General features: G+C 40.6%; 1 long non-coding RNA gene across 3 annotated transcripts in view; it reads left to right on the top strand.

The window, feature by feature from the left end:
- Positions 1–25695, top strand: part of LOC310907383 — a 91432-nt gene that overhangs the window by 11612 nt on the left and 54125 nt on the right. For 2 of the 3 annotated variants that reach the window (XR_014589614.1, XR_014589615.1), the window contains 2 exons: positions 9460–9513; positions 10000–10445. This is a non-coding gene — a long non-coding RNA (uncharacterized lncRNA). Of the gene's footprint in view, positions 1–9459; positions 9514–9999; positions 10446–25695 lie in introns of those variants that run through there. The other variant, XR_014589613.1, reaches the window with a different exon arrangement.

The raw sequence follows: 25695 nt of genomic DNA, 5'->3' as shown, positions 1-25695 counted from the left end.
CTGTTCTAAAAACATTTCCTGTATTCACATGATTCACCTTAGAATCTGGCCCATTTTAGGGGGTGGCTACAATGGAGCAGTTTGTGCTTTCTGCACTCACTGCCTGCTGTGGTGAGGGATGGCGAGATGCAAAGTGGGACAGAGTTCAGCTGGCATAATTCAACAGCAGAAGTTTTGAAATCAGTGGATGTCTACTGGTTTATATCAACTGTTCAAAAACTGAGGCAAAAGCACAGAGTCCAACTAGCTGAGTTGCAGAGACATTGTCTAGACCCAGCTTTGCAACTCAAGTTTCTCTCTATCAACTTCACAGAGTGAGGGAGTGAAGTGAGATAAAACAAATGTGAAGCTCATCCCAGTGCAACTCATTTGTAATTCTAAAGAACATTCTATTGTGATCTTTCCAGAAAGTGGTTTGCCAGCATTTTAAAACTACAGGTAATGCATGTAATAAAATAACCAACATATTCTAGATTGCTTAAGGAAATTTGAGCAAAGACAGCAAAAGATCTAAATAAGAAATCCAAAATCCCCAAAGACTGGTTGGAAAAGCCTGTGCAAATGGCTGAGATTAGACATATCAAACAATATCTGCTTTCTACCCAGGCAGGACTCCTAAGGTGAGGTTTTTACAGTTCTCCCCATCCCTGCCAGCTCTTCTGCACATGCCTGGATAAATCCAGGCTTGGGTGGTGAGCCAGAAAGGCATTTTTTGTTTTCTGTAGTCACTGAGACTCATATTCACATCTGGCTGGCTCATGGGAAAAAACTATGACCTAAAGAAAGGGCAAGCATCCTTAAAATCCAGCTGATTTGGTGAACACAGCAATATCAAGAGCAGGGAACCCTGTAACAGATTTGGGAGATAGCTTTTGGACCCTGGTGTCTTTATTGCTACTTAAAGACAAGGTGTTAAATCTGATGGTTTTGTCCCTGTAAAGATGGAATTTGCAGCTGTATTTTGCCCTATGATTAAGTTTGGTCTGTTAATGGCTCTCTACATATTTGCCAGATTGACCTGGATAGGATGCACCTATAGGAGTGGCTTACAGTGCATTCAAGTCTATGAGTCATTTATTTGTGTTCCTTACATTAAAAATATTTTTAAAATGCTAGCAGTTTCTTGAACGTACTGAGAATGATATTCCTGCCTACAATAATCAGTTTCAGAGCAGTTTAAACTCAAACTTGAAATAGAGGCTACCTTTCCAATTCTTGTGGTCTCTTCAGCAAAAGCTGAAACACTGTAGGAAGGAGCCAAAATCCTGCTGTTCAGTGCTGTTAAGATTTCCATAAAATAAAAAGCTCACAATCTCACCTCCACATATATGAAGGATCAGACCAGTGAGATATAGTCATAGTGGCATGTAGCCTGTACACTGAGGGATGAGGCAGGCCCTGATCATCCACTGGGTGGGCAGAACTGCAGAACTGCCGAAGGTCACCAGGTCACCCTAAATGCAGAGGTAGCATTGCCTGTGTCATTCCTGACAGATGTCCATCAAACTTACATCTACAGATTGCTGCTGGTGAATGGTCTTCCACTTCCCCAGACAAGATACTGCACAGCTTCCTTTCCTAAGAGCTATGAAGTTTATCAAGCTGGAAGAAATAATTTTAAAATGGTCCTGCTATGGCTTAAGGAGCCTTTTGACTATAGTACCGTCCTGTCTCCTCTGGCAGGCAAGAAACAAGAGTGATGGATAAGAAATCCAACTTCCAGTGATTAACCTGGTTAACCCAGTTTGACTCTGGGAGCATGGATTTGGCCAGTTCAACCAGAAAAAGGCAAAAAACATGCAATGATCTCTTTTTTTCAGTCCCCATAAATGAAGGTGAGAAGACAGTGGATAAAGAGCAGACTTTTAGAAACATATTATTTAACAATTTAAATTATTCCTGTACCAGGAAGAGCACAGAGCAGGATATAGTCAAACCTAAAAAAGGGCTGAAATTGGGAGGAACTCATGACAATCTTTTCTTCAGTGACATTTTTTGTTGTATCAAGCTGAGTTGTTCATTAAAAAACCAAAACCATTGATGATTAGTGGCAGAAATCACTTGCATTCTTTGCACACAGGAAGATGAGTCCCCTGAGCATGGTTCTGGAAAAATTTCTGGCTGACACTTTTTCTTACTCTTTGTGAATCAGGAAGGTGGGAGGTGATGCAGTATATCTTGGCCAACAGATCATCTTCCGCTCATTTATGAAACCAGCTTGTGATAAAAATGCCTTCATTCATTGAATGTCCAGTGATGGCTTTTTCTGGGCAAACTTTGGCTTTTAGTCTGCTCACAAGCTAATTGCATCTCCCTGTGTGGGTCTTTGCTATTGTTTTTGGTGCTCCTCAACTGACCTCCCACATCACTGTGCAATATTACTTTTTGTGTTGAAAACCTTTTTGTCCATCTCACTGAATCTTTGAACACCACAAGGCATTCAACCAGTTTACTACAACTTTGTTAAGTTTCAACACAGAGCTATGCCACTGTAATTTACATGCCAAGAAGCTGCAAAACAGTTCTGTTGGAAAACAACTGGCAGATGTCTGCAAGGTGAAGCAACCAGTCTGTTTTTGTCGCATCACACAGAATGGATCTGAATGGATACCAGCCCCATCTTACACCAAAAGCTATTAATGACTTTGTGAAAACTCTTTCTAAACATAGCAATGGTAAAGTTATTTCTTCATCACAACCTGAGTGAGTTTGATGAGCTGAGGGAGACCTCTCTGTTCAGGCCTTGTAGCTTTGGTAGCTGGTCTGTATAGCTCCTACACAACAGAGCAGTTTTAGAGCTGCACATGCCCCCAGATAGACCAGAGTCCTTTCTCCTGCCTCATGCTCATGGTTGTAAAGACAACGCCCAATAACAAGATGTTTCCTGGCAGAAATCAGAATTGAACCATGTATTTAGCTGCAGTGTCAGCCTCTCTAATGGTTGGGATTTGTCCTGGAATCTGGGGCTGTGCCCCCTCAGGCCCCCCCACTCACCGGCCGGACACCGACTCCCATTGCCACCCACTGTGGCCACTTCCTATCGCTCCACAGCAAACCACCAGTGTCTAAATGGCACATTTGGTGCCACATCTGTTAGCATTTAGGCTGAGTGTTGGCTGTCCTTCCTAATAATTCATCTCAAATAGGCTAAAGCAACAAGCTGGGCGTTCGTTCTCCGGCTCTCTTTTTTTTCCCCATTGTGCCATTCAACAGCCTCCAAAGCTGCTAAAACCACAAAAATGTTAGAGTGATTGTTGGCCAATGTCAAACTTATTTTGGAGTGGTTGTCTTATATTGGGTGACATATTATTTACCTTTCTTATCTAAGCTTAATAGAGTTAAACAAATCAGCGCTTCCTGATGGGAGGCTGCTAGAATGTGATTGAACGAGCAGTGTTGTTGGGAGAGCATATGTGCCTGAGCTCGTAGATTCTAACAGCTAAACTCCAGTGCTTCTGTTGTGACATTATATTTCTAGCTTTCTTGTCAGCTTATCACCATCCAGTGTTAGGGAATGAAAAAAAAATCATGAATGCAAACACATATTAATACACCTTTGTATGTTTTAGTACTTGTAATTCATGAGGTTTTGTAGAATACATAGAGCAGACTCAAATTCTCAGAGGCTGAAAGTGAAAAAAAATAATTTTTAACTCTCAGGTGTTTTAAACCAAGTTTTCCTAAAGTCACCAAAACCTTCAGCCAAAGACAAGTCCATGTTGGATTAACACAAAAGAGGCAACAGTGATAATTACAATTGTATCTTTTTTCCCTATTATGAAGAACATACAGGAAGATACAATGGAGAATTTCACAACAGGAGCTTTAAATTTGAATTTAGCCCTCCAAAAACCTGTGCCCAAAGATAGTGGTTTGAAAAAGGCCAGAGATCAAAGCCCTATTGACAAAGGTTCTCCTATCTGCTGGGGTAGAGCAAACTCATCAGTGTGCTATCTGAAATTCTCATGGTACAGTGATCCAAAAGGGCTGGGATGGCCCCTAAGAAATTTTAAAGAAATGGATAGTGATTAGCCCAAGCAGGAGCCAAAAGAGGCCTAAATTGCAAAGGAGAAGCACCAGTTAGAAATTTGACCTCGGTATCTGCCCAGCATTGTTGCCTCTGTGGTGTTTTCAAGGTCTTGCTGAGGCAGACTGCCAACTCCTCACCATCCCCAGCACACCAAGAGCCTGTTGTTGGGCAGCACTGATGGATGAAATCTCTCCCATCCTCCCATCAAGCACGGCAGCAGCTGGGGAGAGAGTGCCAGCTCCCAAGCAAGAATTCTGTCTCACTTTCCCTGGCCCAAAGCAGGGGGAAGTGGCAGGTCTCTGTGGTCCAGGAGAGGAGCAGCTCACTCAGAGTCCTTTCTCTGCCCCAAGCTGGAGTGACAGACTCATGCAGGTACATGTCTGCCTTAGCACCCCAGCAGTGCAAAGTAAGTGCTCCCCAGACTTTGGTCGCTGCTGACCCTCTGCTGAGTTTCTGCTGCTGAGTTTCCTCATAACTGTGGAAATCTCAGTGGTATCTTGATGGCAAAAAAAGACTTTTTCCAAGTCTCCCTCCTTGTTTAGTAGTGTCCCAGCTTTCCCAAGTCCTACGGCCATCACAGAGCCATTTAGCAAAGCAGAGATTGGAGGCATTCTTGCACCACTGGTATGGTCTGTGCATCCCTGCAGCAGCCTGGATAGCGTTTCAGGCTCCATCCTGTATCAAGGGTGAAGAAAGAGATGATATGTACATCTGCATACCTACAGGAAGAACACTTAGGCTTTTTATGGCTAAAATGAACTTAGGTTGGGAAGGCCATTTTAGTAAGTGCAAACTTAGAAACATCTACCTGGAAAGATCATCCTTTTTTTGATCAGTGCTGAGCCTAATATCTTTGGTGATGTTTTTATTTATTACATGATAATCTGTCAGGGAATTGGTAGGCCACTTGCAAAAATGATTAATCAGAAATAGCAATCTTGTTCTGATTTGCAGCATAACAGAAAACAGCAGCTCTGTCCTGTGCTACTCCCCAGTGATTTACATCAGTATGTGCCAATGATGGAAAACATGGCCTGCCTGTAAAGCTACAATTAGGGCTAGTTTCCATGGACATAATCAGTTGAATGTACAAAAAAAAGAAGAAAGAAATCTAATAAAGGGAACAATATAAAGTAACCATTATAAAATAACTGAGAACTTTACATGCCAAAATATGAATTACTTTAAGATATATGTTTCTACTGGCAATTTTTGTACTTTTTTTAATGCTTTACGAGACTATCCAAGTTGAAAAGTTCACATTTATACAGGAATAAAAGAAAAATCTGAAGAAGCCTGGAGTTTATAAATAAAAGGCATGATACATTAATATGCAGTTTCCAGAGTGTTCTACTTCACCATTTTCTACTTTAGATAAGCAGAGTTACACTCAAAGGAAGTACTATCGAATAAATACAGGAATAAACAGCTGAGAAAGGCAGAATATTAACAAAGATCCAAAAGCTGCTGACACTACATCAAGAGAGGGAACATTTTGACAAGTTTATCCATGCCAATAATCACAAGTTGCCTTTTTCAACATTCAGGCTACTAAAGTTGCCTTGTTTCGCTTGTTAACCACTACAGCAAAATGAAATAAGATTTCACAGTAATGAAAAAACTTTTGATTCCTAATTTCAGACACTCCTAAATTTGAAAACTTTACTGTTCTTCTGCCAACAATTCTTGATATATCAGAATTTTTATCTTGTAGTAAAAGGAGGTTTTGTGTGCCCAAACCTGAGAAGACCTGAGCCATCTCATGCTAACTTTAGCTACCATCAGTCTTCTACATACAGCAACATGGAAGTGTAAATGTGATGTTTAAACATGGCAAGAGATATTTTTAATGCCAATGTTGTGGGTATTTACAATCACACTGTACTACCAGTGTTGTTTCTTAGCCTTCTGTTCTCCACTACTTGTGCTAGCAAAAGTAAAGTGAGAACGTATCTTGATAACCTCTTTCCTTTGGTAAGTTGGCATAGGGAGAGCTGCGTTGGTCTTGATATTTTTCTTTTCAAGCACTGAATTCCTCTGGGATATTTCCCATTCGTTGTATTACAAGGTTAGACTGGTATGTGTCTCCAGTCAGGCAGCTGTAAATTTCTAATCCACTAAAACTAGCACATCTTAAATGTGATAGTTCCTGGGAAGGAAACATGCAATATAAAAATATCTCTAATGATTTAACTGTACCCTGTACAATACTGTATTACTCTGTGTTAAGGTACAGCAGTACAGAGTCATGTTTTTACAAGTTATTTTTCTGTCCCCTAACTCTCTTTATTCAGGTAACTTTTACCATGTATGAAGGCACAGACTCACAAAATACGGTATAACCAACAAAAAACCCCACAAGACAGTTATGTGTTGGATAGGGCACAAAAGAGATAACTAGGAAGTGAGGTGGAAAGCATTAGCATTAGGTATGAGGCTAAGCATCAGGACATTGCTCGCCAAGCCAGCATCCTTCACGTGAAAAGTACCAGCTTTTGCTTCTGCTTCTGGGAGCAGGCTAGTCCTTGGTGCCACTGAGGTGCCATCTTCCAGTTCACTGTCTTTTCCAGTGAGACTTTGTAACTTTCCTTGTCAGTGTTTTTCTCCTTGAATCTTTCATTTTTTACCCATGCCACTGACCTTACCTCTGCCTTCAATTCTAGGTTATAATTTGGCTGATTCTAGTCTACGTACTTTCTCACAACTCTTTCTCATAACTCAGTATTTTCCTTAAAGTTTGAGCTAAGGTTGCACAGCTGGGCTGTATCAAAACTAAGCCTAGGATCATAGGCAGCTGAACTCCTAGAAGGAGAATCATGAGCTGGGGGAGGAGGGAGAAAAAGTCCTGTGTTGATGGGATTGTACCATACAACTTTCCAAGGTCTTCAGGGGACCTCTGGTTCTAAGCTGGAGATGACGATAACAGTGCTTGCTAAACTTTGCCAAGCCAAATATCTAGGAGATAGATCTCTGCAGTCAAATCAAATAAAGTTTTCCAGGCACCTACAGTCAGCTATTTTTCTGAAAGTAAAGGATGGATAAATGCTCGCAAATGCTTACTGCGCATCCAACCCTCAAACCCAGAAATCCAGGAAAGTCAATAATATAGAATTTTAAATTTTAATAAATATTCTTGTAGAGCTGAGGAGGAAGCCAAAACAGGTCACTTTTAGATAACTGCAGGACATGTAGAGTTCATATTCAACTCCTGGCTTTTACGCATACCTTCCTGTGAAATTTAAGGCAAGATATGTAAGTCCCAAACTAGGACTTGAAGATAGGTGTATAATCCCAGTAATGTCAGTTTATGCATACAAGACTCCAAACTAGTTCATAAAAGATTGTAAAATCTAGAGGAAGAAAAAGAATCCAAAAAGTGTAAGTGCTGCCTAAAGTCAAGTTCAGGCATGTACCCTTCTCCAAAGCCTTGGTGTTCATTTCAGCAATAGATGACTTTATTTCATGAAAGCAAGTCATCACTTCCCAATCTTCTTCTCAAAAAGAAACAGGAAAAGACACCTTTCACTTATGAGTTTACTTGTTGCACTACTCACCCATAAAGGGGAAACCTGGACTCTAGTCTCTCCAGTGCTTTCTGAGATGGAACACACAGAATGCATATCCCATTTTTAAGGCAGTACAGCCTTATTGCTACAGCTGAACTGCTGTGACAAGTAAGAATATGAGAATCAGGGTCCAGAGAGGCAAGTTGTCCAACTGCTTCTTGAACTCTGTCAGGTTTGGTGCAGTGACCACTTCCCTGGGGAGCTTGGACCAGTGCTCAACCACCTTCTAGGTGGAAAGCCTTTTCCTGACATCCAATCTAATTCAGCTTCATGCCATTTCCTTGAGTCCTGCCACTGGTCACACTTCTCCTTGTGAAGGAATTGTAGATTGCCGTGAGATCTCCCCTCAGTCTCCTCTTCTCCAGGCTGAACAGACCAAGTTCCTCAGCCACTCCTCACACATCTTCCCCTCCAGATCCTTCACCATCTTTGGATGCTCTCTAATAGTTTAATATCTTTTTCATATAAGGGAGGACAATCCCCTCCCTTGTCTGTCTGGCCACGCTGTGCCTGATACTCCCCAGGACAGGGTTGACCCTCCTGGCTGCCAGGGCACTGCTGACTCATGTTCAACTTGCCATTGACCAAGACTCCCAGGTCCCTTTCCACAGTGTTTCCCTGCAGCCCTTCATTCCACAGTCTGTACACACAACCCAGGTTACTCCATCCCAGATACAGAATTCATCACTTGCACTTGTTAATCTTCATTTCTTATGTGGTTGCCCATCTCTCTAATTTGTCAAGGTCTCTCTGCAGGGCCCCTCTGCCTTCCAGGAAGAAAACATCCCCTCCCCATTTTGTATCATCTTGCAAACTTGCTTAGTATCCCTTCAAGTTATGCTTCCAGATCATTTCTGAAGATGTTGAAGGGCACAAGGCCCTGTGGAACCCCACGAGTGACCAGTGGCCAGCCTGATGTCACCACATTCACTGTAACTCTCTGTGCCCAACCCATGAACCAGCTGTTCACCCATTGCATCATGTGTTTATGATCAATCATGGTCACTGCGGTCCAGACTTCTGGTGAATTTTTCAGTATATGGTCATTTGGTAAAATACAGGAATAGTCCAGAGAATACACTGTTGTGTAGACTGATGTATAACATGAAATCTGAGTGCCAACACTGCTGGTCATAATTTAAACAAAAAGAGTGAGACAACCACATATTGCTAAATGAGGTGATTTTGATACATTGGTTTAAAAAAGAAGACTTGGGTTATTGAATTCAGTCCCACACAGGCTAAAGATGAGTGTCTAGCCTGCTGAATAAGGGAGATGCCAGCATTCCCAAATGAATGGTGTAGGCGTGTCCCCGCTCGGTTAGTGGCTGGTTCTGAATACCAGCTGACATATTTGCCACGTGATGAAGTGTCCAAATCCTTTCCAGATAAAGTCCAAAACATTTATTAACTATTTTTTTGGAGGCTATCACTTCAAGAATTAGCTGCTGCCACTTTACCATCAAGCCATATCATCTGACTTGCCCTCCTTCTCTGCAAGCTACAGCAGGCTCACCAATGGTACCTAAATGTGTGCTTTAGAAACCTATTTAGGAGCCTAAACCTTGATAATTTTAATGGGTGCTGTACTCCTCAGTGGCAAATAGGCAAGGAGCTATTTCAAGGATCTGGATGCAGACAGCAAGTTAGGTGAAGTCATGCCTAAGTTCACTTGTGGAGCTAGTCTTAAATTTATAAACCGAGTGAGTAGAAAGAATTTAGGTCAGGCTACAGACCAGAACAGACCTAACAATAAAATCACTGATAACATGTGGAGTGATTTCACCTCAGCACTAATGTTTTTAACATTAGTTAATATGTCAAAATGTTGAGAACCTATTTTTTTTTCTCCCTGCACAACAGACAAATCTCACTGAAGTCTTACATGCCATAGAAGAGCAATAAAGTATATTCAAGGTATGTTTTTTTATTCTACCTGGTTTTCCCAGACTGCATTGAGTCCCTGCTGAGAATATCCAGATTTAAAATAATGCTACACTTTATGACTGTTGTTCTACACTTTATGACTGTTATTCTAAATCATATGCAATTAAATCAACCACAAATACTAGTCCTTTATTAGTCCAAATATTTCCTTCAGAGCTTGTCTGGAGATTTCTGTATTCCATAGATGAGGGTGAAGAGTGAACAACTGACACTGATGTAGTCTGAAAAGGCACCTTGCTGTCTTTGCCCCACTTCAAAAACAAACAAAAAAAAATCCCCCCCCAAAAAAAAACCAACAAAAAAAGTCTTCATGTGAGAATGTTTGTATTTAAATATTTACTCCTCTTGTGCAATCTATATTAATCTCAAGAGAGAAGAAAGGGAGACCAGCAGATGTATAAAAAACCCTGTGAAACTCAGTGGAACAAATGGGATAATTTCCAATTTCTTTACTAGGTGTTAGATCAGTCCCAAAGGATTTACCAGCTGAGATCCAGTTGGCCTGCAACAAACCCATACTGAGTTTCAGGCAGTTCGTTGAGCACCACTGCCAACCCCGTGGAGAGAAAATATTTTGAAGGATCTCTAAGGGAAAAGACTGCCTGTCTGCCCAAACACCCGGGGTACCTTATCTTCTTCTGGGGCTTTCCAAGATGCTGCCTCCTCCCTCATTAGCAGAGTCAATAGATTTCTTTTCTACCATCACTTCACTGAACACTGAATTATGTGTCAAAGCAAAGTGAGCTGTCTCTCCCCATGAGTAACTTGCATGAAAATTGCTCTTACCAGTAGTAATACTGCGGGTAGATGCGCATATGTCACCACTGTCAGGTTGAATTCCCACGCACAGACTGTGCAGGGACTGATTACAAAATCTTGTGGAGATATAGATGTGACCTTCTAGCTACCATCATACCAAGATCCACACTCAAAATTTTAATGTACATAATAATGTATGTTAATAAAGAGGGATTAAAAATCTGGTGAAGTCATAAAGATTATTGCACATAATTCTTGCAAACTGCTCACCAGCTGATGATGTGTTGTTTTCCACAACATTTGCTGCATTTCACTTAAAAAAGGGGTGATCCAGGTTTTCTTATATTTGTACCAGTTCTTATGTTACTTTACAGACACTGCTTTTTTCCTGGCACTTAGAGGGAGAACACCTCCAAAGGAGCAGCTGAAATACATGTTGCAGATAGGATGCTGGCCCTCTCATGAGAAAAATATCAATAACAGAACAGATGAATCACATTTCTAACATGTTAATAAATACCTACAAACTTCTCAACACTCTTCCAGACCTAATCCCAAGAAACTTTAAACTCATGTGCACATGCAAACACACACACACTCAGTCAGGGGGATCTCCAGGTGTCCACTTTACCCCTGCTGCTCCCTGCAGCCCACTGATACCCCCACAGGTGGGGGTTCATCACTGTGGGGGGGCTCCTTTGCCTCCTGCCTGTTCTCCTGACTGTTCTCCTGCCTGTTCTCCATGGCGAGCCAGCTCTGCTGTGCCTGTCAGAGGTCAGGGTGCTGCTGCAGGGTATCTCTGCAATGGACACATCAGGTTTTGACTACTAGTGTTTTTACATCATGATCTACACATCCTTTATAAATTGAGATATTTCTTTTATATTTCCTTTCAAGCTTATTCCTTTGTTTCAAAAGTTAATGTAATTCCTTCATTGCTATTTACTCTGGCTTAAGGTCATCTACCTCTTTAACACTATGAGTTTTGGGGTGGCTTTGTGTATTTGATCCAGACATGCTGTTTACAGCCACACACTTGTCTTAGTAGGTGGGGTTATCCAGGCGCTTTTCCAAGGGTGGGCTGTGCAAGCACCCCCACAGTGGGCCAAGGATCATTTCAAACAGACAGTTTGGGATGCAGTCATCCTGTTCTGGAGGGCAAGAGCAGTTAATGATGTGGACACAAGCTCTCTCATGTGGGTTGGGCTCAGTGCCAGAGAACTATTCCAAGCACCTTTAATTTACCAATACAGACAGAGCCAAGATGATTCTCATGGGAAGTGAACAAGCAAACTTTAAGCTACATGCAAGATGCAGAGTCAAGGTCTTGATCTGGGAGATAACTCTCCTCCAACACTCAGTGAGCTGGGATTTTTTTTCACTCCAGCACACCAATAAAAAACGACCATAAATTTCAGAGCTTAACTCTGACTTTAGGCTCTGACTCTTTGTATTGTCAAATGGGGCTCAAAGACAGTGTTTTGGTTCAACACCACCTCTAAAATGTTGCATTAACTTGATGTCACATGAAATAAAAGGTAAATGTCTTTTGATCAGGGTCCACAGCCAGGTCATTAGAGGTTCCCACTCCAGCCTCTTGGGGCTGTGCAGAGCCTCACTGACTGTGGAGCTGATGGCAAGGACTGGATTCTTGTTCCAACCTAGCAAGTTTCTTTGTAAAGCCTTCCTTAAAAGGATAAATGGAGACATCGAAACTAGGAGGAGCAAATTTTTTTCTCCCTTGGTCTGTATCTATTGCAGTTACTTTTCTGAAAAACAGTAGAGGACAATTGGTATCGGAGTCGGCAGGGTAGAGAAGGTATACTATCAAAATTTTATAGAACCCTCAGGTATTTTGCTTCCTGTTTTCTCAACATTGGAAAGATCTATCGTGGTTTAGGAATGGTATTCCCCAATTTGGTACTCCCCAATTTAGTATTCCCACTGAAGCATTCCAAACCATGTGCTGATCTCTCACTGCTGCCTCCCCATGTGGAGAATTTGAGGCAGAAAAGGTGAAGATCACAGGTTGAGATAAGAACAATTTACTGGGAACCGCAATGGAACAAGAAAAACAAACCATAATAGCTACAATATGAGTAACAGAATGAAGCAGCACTACCTGATTAGGCTTACTCCACCAGAAGGGACCCACTCCCCCATTCCTGGAAAATTACATGATGTGGTATAGAATAACCTCCAAGTCCTGGCCATGAAGTCCTCCTGGCTACTGCAAAAGTTAATCCTGTCCTGGCAAGAACCAGGACAACATCCCAACAATGTAGAATGAGATCAAGTCTGAGATGTTTTGGTTACTGGCCCTGTCCCTACCACTTTTTCCTTTTAAGTGGTTTGGGGATTTCTTTTTTATTTACACTTTGGTGCATCATGAAAGAAAAACCACCTTAAATTGAGCTCTCATGAGGTACAGCACAGACTCCTAAGGACTTTATTATATTTGTAATAGTCCCAGCAGAATATGGGTTGGTCCAGGTAATCCAACAGGGCGAATGCCAACATCTAAATGGAAAATATTTCCCTTTCTGAGTAAGCCACAAGGACCAACCCAAAGACAAATTTGTTGTGATCAGAGACTACTACATTACTACAAATTACTGAGAAAATAAAAGAAGTCTTTCATTCCTCATTCCTTCACATGTATGTATTCCTTCCTTTGTATGAACAAAAGCCATTTGGAGTAAAAGTCACTGTTTTCAAATCCACATTAAAATGAGGAAGCACTGCCCAACATACTAACTTTAGTGCCAAATTTTGGAATTAAAGAAGAGCTGGAAAGGCACACTGAGAGGCAAGATAAAAAGCAAGACAGGACTGCAGGAAGCCAGGGTCAGGAGAAAGTACCTGGAATAGAGGGAGAGGCCAGAGTAAATGAAGGGAGTAGTTGAGTAAGAGAATTAATTATGAGCTAAAGACTTCAAATTTTATTTATTCTGTGAGGCTGAACTGGAGAAACATGGGGGTTTCATAGCATACACCTGAAAAGATGGTATTCTAGGAGCTGATATTTCAAATGGAGGTCACATTGGTGGCTGCCTGGTACCTTTGACAAGCAGTATCTCTTAAGAATAAAGAATAATTCTGGTTTGTGGAGATAAACAGTCCAATGAGGGGTTAAATGTGGTATCATCCCTTCACTGTTTGTCTATGCAACTTGCCAGTAGTTGCAACACTACATTCTCTGGAAAGTAAGAAAAAAAGAAAAATCCCTGCAGTATTTTTTTCTCATAATGTGTAGAGCATGATGTCAGCCTGGCAGAGGAATTTAAAAATAAACAAAACACACATTTTTACCAAACAGAAAAATATCACTTGCAAAGGCAATAAAATAAGGGGTGTAATATGTTTTGTCACTTACTTTCTTCATGACTGAAGAAGTAGGCAAGCATTAGCAAAGGAGACACTTTCTGCAGGACTGTGTAGTACATTTATTTTGAACTGTCTTTGCACTGGTGTGATCTCTTTTCCCAGCACAGGACACAGGCAGCCCTCTTAAAGGTGCTCCTACATAGATGGGAAAAATGCCACAGAGGCAACAGCATGGCTGCCTTCCCAGCTCTGCCTCCACAAGTTCTACTTCTCCCCAGTGATGGAATAGGCTACTTTATGCTGTATTTCAACAGACAGTATATTCTGGTTTTGTGAGGGGTAGGACAAAGCTGAATTTTTTCAACTCATAGAATTGCATCTTTTAAAGCATTCTGGCTGAAAAATGTTCACAAAGCTGAAGATTTGACAAAATCTTTCTCTTTCATTGGTTCCTTTTTTGGAGTAATATTGGCTTCAGTAAAGTGTTCCTGAAAGGTAATTATTTTTCTATAGAGGTTTGAAGGAGAAATTTTAGACCTTAAATGCCTAGTTTGTGTTTACCTGTTTGTTTAGAGGGTGTCTCCATGTGAATTAATTATTTGCACACTTTCTCTAATTGATGAAGACAAAGCAAAATTAAAGTGTGAATCTTTCTCTACCTGGTGGAAAATGAGAAAGATTTCAGAATCCAGAAATGTCTGTGTATGAACTAGGTTAATAGAGGACTTGAAATAAATCCAGGTTTCAGGTATGTAACTACATATTGAACATTAACACTGGAGTCTCAGTTCCACATCACTTTTGAAGAGTGGACATGGATCCTAAGGCAAACATAATGACACAGAGGCACAATTATGACAAGCTAATTGCACCCCAGAGACACCCAATTTCTGACCAAACCCAGGTCTCATTATAAAGGGAGACACTAGTTTGCACGGAGGCATCTATTTTGAAGGTGTCTAAAGTAGATTAAGTAAATTCCACTCTCTCACTCTCTCTTTATCTCTCTCCCACCTCTCATAACTTGTTTTCAGTGTTTTAGGTACCAGGATAGAAGACATAATTTTCTGCTTGTGCTGAGATGTTTTCACCTGAAAAATCGACTCTAAATTGGGCATTGGAAAGACCTGACCATTTTGCATATCAAAACAATTAGATCAGTAAACCTTTTTCCCCTGAAAGCAAATATTTGCAATAGATAGGAAATATTCCAGAATATTTCTTTCACTGTTTTGATATATCTCACATTCCAGAAGACTTGGTTATCATTCTATAAGAGGGAAATATCTTCAGAAACCTTCAAAGGAATGGTCAGCATACTCTGGCCACCCCTTCTGTTGATTGCTTCTCAGAAATCTGAATACTATTTAATTTTTCAGACCTTTTTTCATTACATAATAAATTTCATTAACTGCTAAATCCTTGCTGTGAAATTATTTAAGATTTTTATTTCTTTAAATTCAAATCATATATGATTTTCTGATTTTAGACTTCTTACGCGGAGAATTCTAAGGTTCAGAGGATTCCTTCCACAAATCAATTTTTTCCTCTTCCTTTGCTTTGGTTTTCTTAGTTTCTTACCCCCAGAGTTTTGAGGTAAGGCTCCTGAGACATCTATCTGAGTTATGGTATGGATTTGAGAAGATGAATGTTAGGCCAAAGCACTGTCTGAAACAAAGTGCCACAGGAAGACCATATATAATGTAAAAAACCACTGCATCACAGAAAGAGGCTGATTCATTTCCCTTCTTTAGGGCAGCTCATCACCAGGCAAGCCATGAATTCCAGATTGTCAACTTCATTAAAAAGGAACAGAAGTCAATTTTTAGCTCTGAAGAGATCTCAGATGGTTCCAAATTTCTCTGCTGCCTGGGCTGGCAGTTCATCACTGCCGAATGTTAAATACTCTGAATGCCAGCCATCATCATACGAAAAACATCCATGTGGTTCATTGCTTCCACCAATGCATTTCTCCTTGGGATTACAGAACATCCTTTATGGATCACCATTTGATCTCAATGGCTTTCTGCCATGCCAACTATGCTGCAATACTCCTGCATCTCTGGCTACTTTTGTCCTTCTGTATTTGGAGGAGTAACGTTAATAGAGCTCTGAAGAGAAAATGACATGATGGTGAAAAAAAAATCCCCAAATGACTTTCAGGACTGGTGAAAAGAGAAAATTTTTATCACTTTCACATTTGCTGTTACATCTGCTTTCTGCAGAGGAAGGCATCAATGCCAATAACAAGTATGCTAATTACTATTTAGGCCATAGCTTCAAGTCTTTAAGTAATGTTGAATAATTCTTCAGTTCAGTCAGGAAATTTGCTAAGACACATTTCTCCAAAATGCTGCCAAAGGCAATGTCTGTTTTTAATACTTGAAAAATAAACCAGATTTGCACTTTTAAGTGACCACAATTTTACAGTTCCTTTTGGGCTCTAATATGGCACTTGACTTTATCCCACCTCATGCTTTCTCTTCTTCCAGCCATCATCCTCACTCATCTCCACTTCAGGGTAACACTGAAAATCACAGACCTGGGGGAAAATTGTTGTACTCCTTTATGCACCTTGATTTAATGTAGCAGGAGGCAGGAGCAGGGGGTTGATGGTGGTGGAGAAGCCATTCACTTTCAATGACTCTGTGCAAAATTTGGGAAAATAAGTGAAAAAATTTGTCTGTGAAAGACAAACACAAAGGTGGGCAATAATTTCTCTAACATACAGGAGAAATAACAGAGAACTTCATGCTTATTATTGCCACTAATGTGTAATTAAGAAGAGACACCATCACTTTGGGATTGAACAGACTGATTTCAGTCTGAAGCTAGGATCACAGCAGAATGATGACATCTAATAAAATTACTTTTCTTTATGATCCCATTCAGCTCTACCAGTCAGTAAAAGCCAAGAGATCATACTGATGTCTGCATGGTCTTTGCCCTTCTCCAACTTTGGTGGAAGTCTTCAGTGCAGTCCTAAATTATTCATCAGCTGCTGTTGCTAGAAAAGAAAAAAATGGTCACAAAGTCCCATTTAGTTTAAAGATCAGGATGTCTGGAGAAAAGATAGGTTGCTTTGAAATGTTGCCCTAACATATAAAACACTGCTTGAGGTTTTCTCAAGCAAGAAAGACCAGAGTCACATGTTCCCTTGGGAGAGAAGGCCTGTATTTACTAAAGGCCACAAGCCACTTATGGTCTTTCTAGATTGTTTTGGTGCTTTCTTTCCCAACAGTTTTCTCTTTTGAATAGACCTATCTGCTGAAATCTGTGAAACAAAATAAAATTTTAAGGGAAAACTTAACAGCATACATTCAATTTTAAAACTGAGTCAGGAAATCTCACTTATGTATCTCATTTGAACTGATACTTCAGAGTTTTTCCTGAATGTGGCCAGTTCTTTCAAGTCTCAAGTAAATGTAAGGCGGGCTCGTCTTAGCAGTTTTTTTCAAAATTGTTAATAGTTTAAACAAATCTCACCAAGAAGTTTCTAGAAGTACTGATGGTGAATACAAGGACATAAGAATCAAAGAATGGCCATATTGAGTCAAAGGTTCATCCAAAACAGCATCCTGTCACCAAGAATGATGGTGGAATGAAATGACACAAGGCTTCAGAAGTATTTCCCTGCAGTGCTCTTAGGGCCTTCAGTAACTTGTGGCTTAGGGACTTCCTGAGAGAATATAGAAATAATCTACTTGCTTTTCATGACTCTGAGTCATTGTGGAACTTCTCTTCCAAAGCTTTCTCCCTGGACTCGTAAGCTGTCACCATCCATAATATCCTGTAGTAAGGAAAGCTCACCCTAGTGTCCTGGGAAGGAGCACCCTTTATTGCTGGTTTCACCTCTTCCACCTGGGACCATTGGCACAGAAATGCCATAAGCAAGATGTATAAGCCTCACTCTGTGATGGCTTAAAACGCCATGGACCATTATTGGCCTGTCAGAAGTTGTTCCTCCAGAGCAGCTGGGAGACAGTTTCTTTAGGTCACTTGCTGTACTTGCATCTGCCCACACATTTAGCCTCTAGAGACTGTATTAAGACAGCAGCATACAGACTGCAAAATTAAATTCCTCCTGTGAACCACAATTATCTTGAGAATAATGTTTTATCATAAATAGCATTTTATTTCCAAATCTGCAGAGCTCAGAAAATAAAAGCAAATGTCAATACTTCCAATCTTGTTTCTTGTTAGTAACAGATTTTTTAATGGTCTCATATGAATCTAAAATACAAACCCTCCATTTTTACAAGAGCCTCGAATCTGAGTGTTGTTCTATTGGGCATCATTAATAGATTCACGTTTTACATATTTCCTTATTTCAAAAGTCAAATCTTAATGAAATAAGATATTAATCATTAAAAAAAAAATTAAATACCAGGGAACAGAATTTCCTCAACCCAGCTTGACATTACCACTTCCTCCGATATTCATGGACCAAAAGGGAAGTGTCTACACCTATCAGCTGCCCAAGAAAGCAAAGGCAATTGATTGTCACCTCAAAGAAAGAGACATGCAGATGTGGTGCTTAGTGGTGCACCCAGCAGAGTTAGGTTGATGGCTGGACTTAGTCTCAAAGGTCTTTTCCAACCTTAATATTTCTATGATTCTGTGATAAGTAGTTTGAGGGTCCCTGCCCAATGGCTCTTCCCAATGGCAAAATTTGAGGACACTATGTGCAGCTAAGAAAGGACTTCTTTCCTTCAATGACAGGGAGAACAAGGCTCATCTGTTGGTCAGATCATGACAATATCTTATGTGAGCTGCTCTTCAAGTGTCTTCTGATTCTACTCTGCTCTTCTTACTCTTGGCCTTTACCTGCTTCTCAGTTCTTACCTTTACTCTCTGCAGATGTAACTTACTGGCGAGAATTTGGTTCAACCAGATATTTTTAAATAAGAAAGTTACATTACCTATACATTTACCAGGTTGGGCCTATTTTGACATGTGATTGTGTAGCAACCAATCACCAAGAGGTGTGGGTGGGAAAAAGGAGTGCAATGACCAATAGGAAGAAAACAAGGGTAAACGGACAGGGGTACAAACCAATGGGGTCACAAAGAACAAAGAAACCACTAGAAACCTGACCACATGTGGTCATAGAGGGGTGTAACGGCCAATGGGCCAACAGAGGTTTGGCACTGGGTTGACTGACAGCATCAGTTACCACAGGCGGTCCACGGGAGAGGTTAAAGTCTAGGGGTCATTCTTCCAAGGCATAGCCCCAGGAAGTCCGCTAGTGGGCCCACAGCCCTCCACACTCATTGTCAATCAATGTTAAAAATATCCGTTTTATTGTCCTTATTATTTCACACTTCTCAAGTATTTGAACTACTTCCCCACATACACAGCTGAGACGGGCTGACTTTGCATTCTTGTACCCTATTCAGTGTTTACTTACTTTGGTCACAAGCAATTAGTGGTCTGGAGTCCTGCAGCACCCATCTGCCAGGTTTAAAGTGTTTTGATATGTTCTGGACATTTCAGTATTTGAAAAATAACCTTTCACAGCTCTAGCTCTTCCAACACATGAGAGCGAAATTGAGGTAGCAAGGGTAACCATTGCCTGTTGAGATTTTATTGGAAGAGAGTATGGGCCTCCAGTTATCTGTTTCTGTGACTGCTGCATACAGAAGGGATGGCAGGAAGAGAGAGTGAGACCTGAGAGATAACATTCTGCCCTTTTGGCCAAAAACATCTCTGGCTCCCACCTGCACCAATATGCCAGAGTGAAGACTTCAGGTTCTCTCACACCAGTCTCCCCAGACAGTAGTTCATAGTATATAACAAAAAACCTGCAAGTCTAACCTAACACAGGCTGCTGGCCATGCCTGATTTAGCATGGACATAGAATTACCCCCAGTTCTGCAGGCAGAAAACCTTCCCATCACTGGTAGACAGTGGGAGATATCTTGGCATGCGGCTGCCTGTGCCTTCTCTGCTCCAAGGACAGAGAGAGAACACCCCAAACTCTACTGCTACCCCAGCCCAAACATAACGAAAACCATTTGGTTCAATTCCTTGAAAAGTAAAACTGATTCAAAAGAACCGTGGAGCCCAACACACCTATTGCTGAAGCCCTACGCACCTTGCAGCACCAGGAGCTTGCGTGGTCTCTTAGCCTCTTCAGGCAAAGTGCATATCCTGGAAAATGACACTTGCAGCACTCACAGAGCCAGTAGCAAGTGTGGAGATGCTTTCCCTCTGTAATTTAAACATATTTTATTTCAATGATGAAGAAATTTAATTAGAAGTCTAGTTAAATTTAGAAATGCACACATACATATACATGGATAGTCAAAACTATGGACTTTCTACTGTTGTTTTTTTCTCATCTCCTCTCCTCCTGTTTTTTCTAATTGGAAATGGACCAAATTGTGCTTACATCTGTATATGGAGATCAATACATTTAAGTAAGCTAAAACTCCAAAATGAGGCAGATTTTCTGTATTTAGACTCAAAAGCAGTTTAGAAATTTGGCACATGGCACATTGTTTTGCCCCAACCCTGTTTAGCATCAAGTCCAAGGAAAGCCACGGTGACTGTCTAAGGTTATACTTCTGCTTTAAAGCCAAACAGGGCCTGTGAAGCAAGCTCAGAATCTTTGTTGTTTACTTTCTTTTATAAGGTGAAATAACCATGTAATTACATCATAATTGCACAACAGTAACCTGAAGTTAGAGAAAACAGTATTGCTGAACGACTGGAGACAATTATGCAACCTTACAGAGGTAGTAGAATTTGTTAGATGGTGTGTCAATCTAGCAATTGCTTCTCCCTGGTAACAGTATCATTTCACTAAATTAAATTCCCAGCTTGGAGGACAGTTTGATCATGTATTTATGTTGTAATGATACCTTAATAATTGCCATATCCACATATGGAAGATGCTGTGGAATCAGTTCTGAAGCCTTAGCAGAGAGGGCAATTTAAGATTGTCATATAATGCTGTTGTTCTGTAACTGAAACCTAGATTCTCTAAGTTTCTCACAGCTTCTACTGTTCTCACAGTTTCTCACTGCTTCTACATCTACTGCATGTTTGGAAAAAAGGAGCAAGTGATTCCTTCTGCATAAGAACCTAACCTTGCTGTGCATTAGGAATCAGAAAAAGACTACGTCCTCCAGATGTTATTACATTTCACTGCTTTCTTTGTGTTTTAATCAAAAATAGCTGAGAGAATGCTTACCATAGACAAAATTCCCGAAGTCCATGGGTCTTCATAAAGATGTGCAAAACACTATTTCTGTACCCAGTATGACAGGACAGAGTAATTTTCTAATTTTCTAATTTTAAGAAATTAGTATGAGAAATTAGGAATAGAAACCACAGGATGATGATGTGATACCCACCTCTTTACATGAACAGCTTCTCCTCTTTGGTCCTCTGCCTCCTGGGCTCTGTTCCCTCACCCCTCCTCGCTACATTTCTCTCATGGTCAGTGCTATGTCTTACACCTGTGTGTGAAGCCAGTTTTTCTGGATCACAGTAGCAGCAGAGGTGGTATCAGAGACTGATCCCACTGGAGCTACCCCCTTCACAGACTAGCCTGATGGGTGCTGCTCTCACACAGCTTGTCCTGCAGATGTACTTGGATGCCCCACACCACAAGCCCTTCTGTGCAACCAGGAGCATTTTGGCACTTTCCAAAGAATTTAGCTTCATTGTGTTTGGCCTCTTGCCATGAGACAAGAAACACAGCCAGAATGCTTTTGCATTTTTTTCTATGTCTTCTTTTCCTTAATTTGGCATAAGACCACATTTAATCTCCTCACTTTTACATATCCAGCCTGAAATGATAAAGCTTACCTCTGTGAGGTATAAGAAAATAAGGCTACAACAGGAATATAACTTCTCAGTTTTGGCACTCCTTCTGCCAAAATGGGGATATTGTTGACTTCCAACCAGAGGGGAAAGACTTCCAACCATTGTCGAGGCCAGAACCAGTCTTTGTGTGTGTAGGAATTGTATCTAGTCAAAACCTCACCTGTATTAGAAAATTACTATTGAAATTATTACCACAAACATTGGAAACAGTTCCAGAAATCACTGCATTTTCCAGGAAGAAAATTTCCACAGAATATTTACAGACTGGACACTTGAAAGCTAAATTACAGTTCTAAACGATTGTGAATTTCTTCACAGTGAAAAGTAATCTTTTTCCTCTATAAACTATAACTTGCCCCAGAACCTGGTAGCATGAAAGGTCTGTGAATTGCCAAGCAAGACCAGACTAGGATAGAGAAGACATCCTATAGTAGGAGCATGACACATTAAAACACTTAGGAGAGCTGTAATCTAGAGACCCAGAGGAAAGACACATCAATTTTAGAGAGAAGAGGAAGGTTCGGAAAGTGAATTTAAAATGTGGGGGAAAGGTAAAGAATTGTGTGGGGAAAAGGACCTAAAATATTTCAGGCGTGGATTTTCCTGGAAAGAAAGTTTTCAAATTGTCCAAATTCCTTCTCCTCTGGACCTGCCAAATCCAAAGGAAGACAACAGTAACCCTGACCTTTCCTGCCATTTTGATGCTGTGGTAGAGGCAGTCCTATCTCCAGGTTGTGGGCTGGGAAATCTGGGCTTTTGATGGCCTAAGAGGGAAACTAAACTGAATATCCAAACTGAAATATGGATACAGATGATGCCTTAAGTTTTAGCTTTCATATTTTTCAGAATTTGTGCTACCTAGGGGTATAGGATGGAGTTCTGAGCCTCATATTAAGTGCTAGTGAGCTCCCTTCACAGAGTATGTAGCCAAAACAAATCTTTTTCCTGCTGAAAGACCAAGGACAGCTTACAAGCCCAAAAGCCTAAACAACAATAGACTGAAGGGAAAAACAAGAAGCATGGGACCTCACAACCTGAAGCTGTAATTGGACAATTAAACCCCAATATGCAAATGGACCAAAACTTATGAAAGTGTAAGACCTCATGATCCATATTTGTGCCCATTCTAAGTCCACCTTGGGTGTAGCCCTGGTCAGGCTCTTGTCCTGCCCAAGGTGTATCCTAGAGATCTTTCAATAAATATCTACTTTATTTGCTAGCTCTGTCCAGTCTCTGTTTCAGGTCAGCCTTCCCAAAGCATCAAGAAGGAATCTGTTTTGTGACTGCTTGGTCTTTCTGGCTCAGGGTGACTCCTGTGTTCTTCATTTGGCTTCCTGAGTTACTGCTCTCTAAACAGAACTAAAAACCTCCAAGTTTTACTCACAAGCTGTGGTAGTTACTTTTTTTCATTTTGTGCCATTAATTTTACTTCTATTTCTCTATCCATGGAAATTCACTTAGATTAATTCCCAGCCTCCAATTATGCTTCACTGACCTTTTTCACAGCAGGATGTCTGTCAGAAATCTTTAACTATATGAGGTGTATTTTTGTAAATAACTGACCTCACACAAATTTTCTAGTATTTTTTTCTTTAACACATGGCAACGTAAAGTATGCAAAATTTAGGCCTGCATTGCTTCAAGTAGTTATAAAACTATATTTAATAACTGACTTTTCAGTAAATAAAGGAAAATTTCTAAATTTTTTTCTGATTTTTCCCAAGAAAGAAAGAACCTATTTCAGGTCTTATGACAACTCTACCACCAACATATCTCACACATTTAGAAATGTTTCTTCTGCAAACACTATTAACAAGGGTGCAGAGAGATTATGCATCTCTAAACATTCTAAAGATGAAAAAGAATTTTTAGAAGTTGAAACGTAGCAGCTACACACAGCTTTTATGATAAATGTATACCTTTACTTCATGTGTAATCATATAAAATAACTTGCAATTGTGTTAATGTGCTGGCGTTCCTTTCCTTTAGCACGACAAATTAGTATGCATTTATTTAACCTGTCATTACATCATACTGAACATCAGTCACTATGCAATTACAAAGGTAATGGTTACCATGTAATACTGACAAAGCCACTGTTTGGCTCTTGTAATTGGTAGTCACCAAAATGCATTTTCCATATGATGAATGAAGTAGCCAGCAAATCAGTCAATGCTGCATGAGATTTGCCAGAACAAAGATTAGTTTTAGAGTCCTGCATGAGCTTGAGCATACAATAGTGTGTCTGTTTCTTGTTTTTTCGGTTCTGTTACAAAACTCTATAGAGTGAGTTCAGCAGGGGAGAGCAGTGAAGGGAAAAAGAGCATATTTGGGAGCAGGAAGAGCAGGGAGAACAGGGAGAGGAAGGGGAGGAAAGAAACTCAAAGGATGAAATTTGCCATGTGTAAAGGTCAGTCCAAGACCCATATCAGTCTTAAATGACATTATTTTAATTTAAACCCCTTCTCTTTCTGCAGCAACTCTGCAGTTCCTTGACAGGGACAGGGAGGCAAGGACCAAAGTGAGCCATTAGTAAGCTGTAGCCGATGCTATGTGCAGTCAGGATATCTTCCCACAGCTACTCTTGTCTCTCTTCCAGACAGATGAAGACATGTTACCTTTAACTGACAGTTAGGTTTGTCTGTCTTCTCCCTGTCACCTCTTACAAATTTGCTCCTGCAAATAGATAAACCCTGTTGAAGTCAGTTACTTCAAGCATTTGTGAGGGCCATATTCATACCTTCCACACATACAGGTTGACTCTTTGGGGAAATACTGTGATGCTGCAGGGAGGGATTTTGTCCTTTGCATTGAACTGCATTAACTTAATTAGTGGAAGTTATTGATGATGCATGTTTTGAAGAGTAATTTTTGTCAAATTTCAGAAATCTTTAGTGATCTGATTTCTAATTCAAAGTATGCATTTCAAGCCTGGCTAGATAAGTGTTATTTTTACCTAAAATCTGTGGGAGTGAGGCACTTTGTGAAAAACCTCCTGCTGGTCTGTGCCCCATTGAGCCCAGCACTGGTGTCACCTGGTGTGTCATTAACTGCGAGGCACTTGGAAACCTTATGTGAGGTTCTCCTCAGCTGCCCAACTGAGCAGTTTCACCAAGGCATCAGGATGCTGAAGGTTTTAAACTAGGAGCATGCTGGAAGCATGGAAGCTGGCGTGATAACAAGAGTGCTTTCTGCTCCTGTGCTGCAGTGCTGTAAAAACCTTCACACTCACCTCGAGGAGAAAAAGGCTAGGAAGTGTATTGCAGAGTTGCCTGACAGCATCAGTCACTTCTCACAGAGATGAGCTGTAAGCCATGGAGGCTACTTTTCTAATCCTCAGACTTTCTATAGCATAAAACAGAGGACCAGTTCTAGTCCTAGAAGGATCAAAGGGGCAGAGATCAACTTTCCCCATGCAGCAAGTTAAGCCTTCACTGGCTCTGTCAAACTGCAACCTGAGCTCTGTCCTTTGGGCCCCTGGCCACCCATAGCATTGCTCCAATTAGGACCAAACTAAGCAACTAGGAAAAGAGAAACACCTCTCATATGTCTCCCCTCACAGAGCCAGTGGAAGTGCCTGACTCTACAAGTTCTTTTTAATTGGCCTCTGCTTTCATCTCTCACACTTTCAGAAAAGCAAAGAATATGTACAACTTTGGGGAAGGAGGGAGTTTGGAAGACTAAAACTCAGTGTTTGGATTTTGTCTAGAAGTAGTCCATATGGAGACAGCTTTTTGAATACATATTCAGTGGTGTTTCAGTATTATGCATTAAGACTCCATACTTACATGCACACGGAAAACAGCATGTATTTAAACAACACCAAACCTAAACTGTAAGCTATTGGCAGTACCTCTTCTGAGCTATTTGCCTGAATTATTTCTGCAGTAAATCTCTAGAAATGTCCACTTAAACAGTAACAGTCATAAATATCTCATGGAAGCCATAAAATACAACAGAATTTTGGAAGTCATAATTTTAATGGATAAAACTGTGCTATAAAAGAAGGGCCTCTGGGACTGAGGCTAAAGTAAAATTTATCTAAGCGAACTGTGATGCTAATCCGTCTGCAAGTGATAAATTATCCTATGTCCCAGGTGTGACATAATATCCAAAGGGTGCATAGTGATTAAGGACGCAAAGGTATAGATGTGGCAGGGGTCCAAGAAAGCCCCAAGCAATTAGTGGTGACTGGAAATTGTCAACAATTGCTCTGAATGTTTGATAGTT

This window comes from Zosterops lateralis (genome assembly GCF_965231275.1).
Source record: "Zosterops lateralis genome assembly, chromosome: 3".
In the NCBI taxonomy this organism is placed as follows: Eukaryota; Metazoa; Chordata; class Aves; order Passeriformes; family Zosteropidae; genus Zosterops; species Zosterops lateralis.
This window is presented reverse-complemented; position numbering and strand designations above follow the sequence as displayed.